We start from the raw sequence: 6000 nt of genomic DNA, 5'->3' as shown, positions 1-6000 counted from the left end.
GGGATATGTAGGAATCTTTTTCTGTTCCTAGGAAATCAGCTTTCAAAAAAACTTTCCTCCACAGTAGTTTGAATATTTGCTTTTCCCAGAGAATGAGCTAAGAAACACATTTGAATCCAGAATATTTCTAATGTTCTTTAAACAAAAGGAAACATAGCTAATCAGACGTCACCTTGTTAAAGCTTTTTGGCCACATGATGGAATCTTCAGAAATGTTGAAGAATTTGTCTGGGGAAGCCATAGGGTCTATCCTTCCAACCTGGATCCTAAAAAATGACCGGTTTGGAAATGTGATCCAGTTATTAATATCAAATCCACCAATGAGTTCCCCATTTTTGTCAAATGAAATCTTTTCTCCAACACTGTTGTTGAATGAAACTCTTCTTAGGAAAGGATGAAGCTAAATTGAAAAGAGGAAGGGAGGGAAGATAAAACATTTAAGAACCTTTCATTGTTCTATTTCTGGTCAGAGTCTATTTTGTTCAGACTTAGCCTTTCTTAAACAGATGAACAGATGAAAATGTACACGTTTATTTGATTGCATTGTTCTGTAATGGAAGACTTTGAAAGATGTTAGTATTATACATTGTTAAAAATGTTTTTCCTCTCTTAATGAATTTCAGCCCAGAGGGAAGTATTTGTTTCCATGGGACTTGTGTTGTTATTTTTCTGAGAAATTGTGAGGAATATAGAGTATCAAATATGGAGAATATGGAATATGGAGTTCTGTGGTCCTATGTTGGTGTAAAAATGGACTTGGTGATAGACATGGATTTTGTACGCCCCAATTTCCTTTGGAGTCAGCCTTCTATATGACCTGTCTGAACTTGTAGATTTCTTAAATATTTCTGCTTTGAACCTTACCTGCCATAATTGTTCATTCTGAAGCTTTGGCCCTCTTCTGCCCACAAAATGGCTGTGTTTGAATTTTGATAAATGCATTGCCTCCAAAGCATGCACTACAGCATAGACTGCATTGTATATATTATAGCTGTGGCCAGTTGTGCTAAGTTCAAACACAGATGCAGGAAGGGTTGCCATCTTCTCCTTCCTTGTACAGATTGTTCCATATTTATTACCTAGATCAGAGTTGTGAAACAAGCACCTGAATGCATGCTGCCAGAAATTCCTTACAAATCCATCGTGTTCTGCTGTTGTTGGATTTCTGATTAGAAGAAATTCTTGGAAGCCTGGCACCTCTTTTGAGTGAACTGCGAAGGATAAAGTATTTTGGAGGAAATTTACATCCCAATCTCTTTGAAGAGAAATGGATGTGAAATCCATTTCAGCATTCATGATCCAGACCTTGGTATTGACCGGCGTATCCTCCACTTCTGAATACTGCACTAACATTTTCAAAAAGGTCATGGATTGCATTGTGCCATATAAGACAATTGCCTTGGCTGTACTTTTTGCAATGATAGAGTAGGTTTTGTATGTTTCATCCATCACATCTGTAAAATCACTGTAAAAAGCAACATTTGGGAACTGTCCTATGAAATCAGAGCAGATGCCCTGCTGAGAAAACATGGGGAGCACCTCCTGTACAAATTTCTCCCCTTGGTCATCATTCACAACAAGAACTCCAATCCAAATCCATCTAAAGTATAGCAATAGCTGGAGGAGGCTGTTATGTTGAAGAGATTCATTTGGAAACATTTGTTGGAAGAAAATTGCATGAGTCTCTTTATCCATGATTGGAGCAGAACCATAAGTCAGCTAAGAAAAATGATAGGGAAGAATGTGTAAGACTGATTTTCTTCCTGAATAATGGTAGTTTATGTCCCCCTCCCCCCTTTGGAATAGTGCTGATACTGGTGATTGCCTGGACAAGTTCCTTCAGTTTTCCTAACAAGAATTCACAAGTGATCTGCTATTTCCTAGAGCAGAGTTAGAGTGCCTGGTCTAAGATCATCCAGTTGGCTTCATGCTTAGGTGGGACTAAAATTCACATCTCCCAGTTTCAAGCCCAGTGCCTACACCAAACTGGCTTTTTAAATAGAGTTATCCTTTCTAAATTGTAATTCTATTTTCAAAGTGCACTTGAGATTTATCATGGGTATACTCATGTGTGCCTAGGATGTGAATAAACTGGACTATTTCCATTTTTTCCATGTGGACAGGAGAACATTATGAATGTATTGATGTAGAAAACAATTGGACAATAAGTAATGCCCACTGCCCTTAGGAGGAAATTGACTTAAACATACACTCTACTGCTCGAGGCTAAATTGGAAGAACACACACATAAAAGAAACCCCTGCAATTTCTTTTGAAAAAATAAATAGCAAATTTTCATGGATGTTTCATCTCACAGTCCTGATTGTTACAGGTGCATGAAAGTTTTTGCATTGTTAAGAAGCACTTATTTCTCCAGAAAGCATAAAAGCTTAAGAATGTAGTGGGAGTTCAAAGGTTTAAGATTCTATGACATAGAACCTAGATCCAGATTGGATACTATGTGCCACCTAAAAGTTAATCATGGGATTAACTGATTGAGTGTTTTGATTGATATTCTTGAACATGACTTTTAGTGTATAGTTCCAACATTCTGAACAACTAAAACTTTTGGTAATTGTATGCAAAAGGATAACTAATAATAATAATAATAATAATAATAATAATAATAATAATAATAATAATAATAATAAACCTTTATTGTCAAAGTACAACATGTGTACATTGAGATATATATAGGAATATTAAAACATATTAATATATAGGAATATTAAAACATAACAACCTGTTGTGTGGTTTCACAAAGTTTCTTCCCTTTACTAAGTCTGCACACTCAGTATGAATCAATATAAAATCAAACCCTGAATTAAAGCCTTTTCCTAAAAATGGATGCTTGAAGTAATGAGCGAGTCTTCACAAACTGAGTTGAGACTAAAATGATGTATTGCTTTGGGATCTAGAAACAGATACTGGAATTAAGCTATTTGATGGGTGAAACTTAAAGCAGGCAAGACCAGGTAATGCCCATACCTGTAAATGAAAGCAAATTGCAGGTCTGTTTCACAAATTGGAAACTTTATGTACAATTTAATTCAATAATTTTCTCTTCATACCCTTTCTCAACCCTCAGTCACAAATTGCATCCAAACAATCACAAGAACAGTAAATGGCTTGCTCAATTCATATTTATCATCAACACGCTTTACCTGGGAAACTTTATAGATGTCCAGTATGGTTGCCATGTGGAGACAGATATCAGGTGCCCCAATGACTGCAGCTGGATTGTTTTGAATGCCACACTTGAAATTAGGGCTGAATCTATTCTGAGCAAAGAGAAGCTCCATTGAGGCAAGGTAGGTCCAGCTTGGACTGAAGTAGCTATTATAGATGTTGAATCCCACGGTGACATTGGGTAAAATCTGAGGATTTTCATTGATTTCTTTTATAGCAAAAACTAAGGCCAGAATGTGCTGATAACTCTGAAACAATACCCTGCAATGAAAACTGTATGCTGTTTTAAAAATAATTGGTTTCAAAAGTATTGACCATATTTATGCTGAAATCACCTTCTATTACTTTAAAGTACTTTAATGCTGAGCCTTTCATTAATTGTATAAAATCATTGTTTGATTATCATCCAAGTAAATTCAACACACACACACACACACACACACACACACCCTTGTTTGGATATTTCTGAACAGGCAAGCATTGGCTTTAAGTAAATATAATTTGCATAATTTTGAATGTATGCAGAATTCATAGTATCACAAACCAGCTTCATTATATTGGATGGAAACTAAGGATTAATAATGTTATCAATAATGCAAAAAAGAAGTTGTTTGCTAATTTTAGCTAATGTTAGATTAATTACAGTCAAATACAGTCTAGGCTCTTGTGCTATCCCTTCATTGTTTCTCCTTAGTGGTTATTCTATAGACATTGTTATCAAGCTGTTTTGGTATCATTCTTACATTCAGTCAAAGAATGCCAGTATTGACAGAAGGTTTCCACATCTCTATGTTAATGTTAAAGAGTTGTTCTGTAAGAGAGATGGGTGATTTCTAAGTGTGAAGTATATATGTGTGTATATAAAAAGGTAAAGTTTCCCCCGCACATGCGTGCTAGTCGTTTCTGACTCTAGGGGCCGGTGCTCATCTCTGTTACAAAGCCGAAGAGCCAGCGCTTGTCCGAGGACATCTCCGTGGTCATGTGGCCGGCATGACTAGACGCCAAAGGTGCACAAAACGCTGTTACCTTCCCACCATAGTGGTCCCTATTTTTCTACTTGCATTTTTACGTGCTTTCGAACTGCTAGGTTGGCAGAAGCTGGGATGAGTAACAGGCGCTCACTCTGTTACGCGGCACTCGGGATTTGACCCACCAAACTGCTGACCTTCTGATCGACAAGCTCAGCGTCCTAACCCACTGAGCCACCGCGTCCCATTATATATATATACTGATTAAACAGATTAAGGTACCTTGTGTATTTCTGTGTGTTGGTAGCTATATAGTAAAGATTACCTTGAGAAACATTTAATTCAACACTGGGGTAAAAATGCAAGACTTACGCAAAGTCATCAAGAATTTCCAGAGAAGGATGCTGAATGAAAGCAACAGGACTGGAAAACACATAGACTTGAGAAATAATGCCAGCAATTCTCAGATCTCCAGACTGAACATATTTATGAAGAATAGGAAGAGGTTTACTAACATTGCAATTGCGATTATGGACCTTACACACCACCCAGGCATTGATACTAATAATGAAACAGTAAATACCACCATATTGCTTGAAAGTCTTCCTTCTGTGTACACCTGTTTTTACTTTGGCAAGTGCATATTTCCAAATCATGAATCCTGCCATAATTCTCTCAATTGTTCCCAAGATCAAACTGGACAATATAATGTGTCAGTGATCAAAGGGAAAAATTCTTGTCTGCCTGCAGCCCAGCTCTGAATATTTGGGAAGAAGTAATAGCATTCTTTATCTTTCTGTTTTCTACACTGATACTTTCAAGCTTTTGGAAAGACGTGGAGATGTCTAATTGGATAATTACAAGGTAGAATAGATAATCACATACTCATAGTTATTCATTCAGTCTCACCTTAAAGAAGAAACAGAATAGATGTTTTATGTGCTGTGGATCAGGAAAGGATAAAATACACGGTACTGGGCCTATTAAAAGTCAAATCACACACACACACACACACACACACACACACACACACAAACAGAACAATGACTATCACTGGTTGTTACTTAAAGGTAAAGGTAAAGGTTCCCCCGCACATGCGTGCTAGTCGTTTCCGACTCTAGGGGCCGGTGCTCATCTCCGTTTCAAAGCTGAAGAGCCAGCGCTTGTCCAAGGACGTCTCCGTGGTCATGTGGCCGGCATGACTAAACGCCAAAGGCGCACGGAACGCTGTTACCTTCCCACCGGAGTGGTCCCTATTTTTCTACTTGCATTTTTACGTGCTTTCGAACTGCTAGGTTGGCAGAAGCTGGGACGAGTAACAGGTGCTCACTCTGTTACGCAGCACTCGGGATTCGACCCGCCAAACTGCCAACCATCTGATCGACAAGCTCAGCGTCCTAACCCACTGAGCCACCGCGTCCCTTTTGGTTGTTACTTACAGCTTACTAACACATTATTAATAATCTACAGCCAATATAATACAAATAAAATGACGTTGAATTTTTTCAGGCACTAGGCGCGAGACCCATAATTTCATAGAGACTACTACCTAGTCTGAAACCAAGCAAAGAAGAAACAACAACACAATGTTGCTGACGTGGGAACCAGATCCTGCAACAAACCACTTTGCCCCAATATTTGCACCAAGACCCCCACCGCAGGGCTCAAAAATTCACACATAACATTAGAGGTGACTTGATGTTTGTCCTCTAATGTGTTATATTCCACCAACAGCAATGCCCCTCTGGATTCTACATAGGATAAACAGATCAAATTTTGTGAAAGAGAATTCATGGGCAAAAGTTTAATATTAGGACTCAAAACAAGAACAAAATAACATCAG

Source organism: Vipera berus (genome assembly GCF_964194415.1).
Source record: "Vipera berus genome assembly, chromosome: W".
Lineage (NCBI taxonomy): Eukaryota > Metazoa > Chordata > Lepidosauria > Squamata > Viperidae > Vipera > Vipera berus.
The sequence above is the reverse complement of the archived record's forward strand: the minus strand, read 5'-3'. Positions refer to the sequence as shown.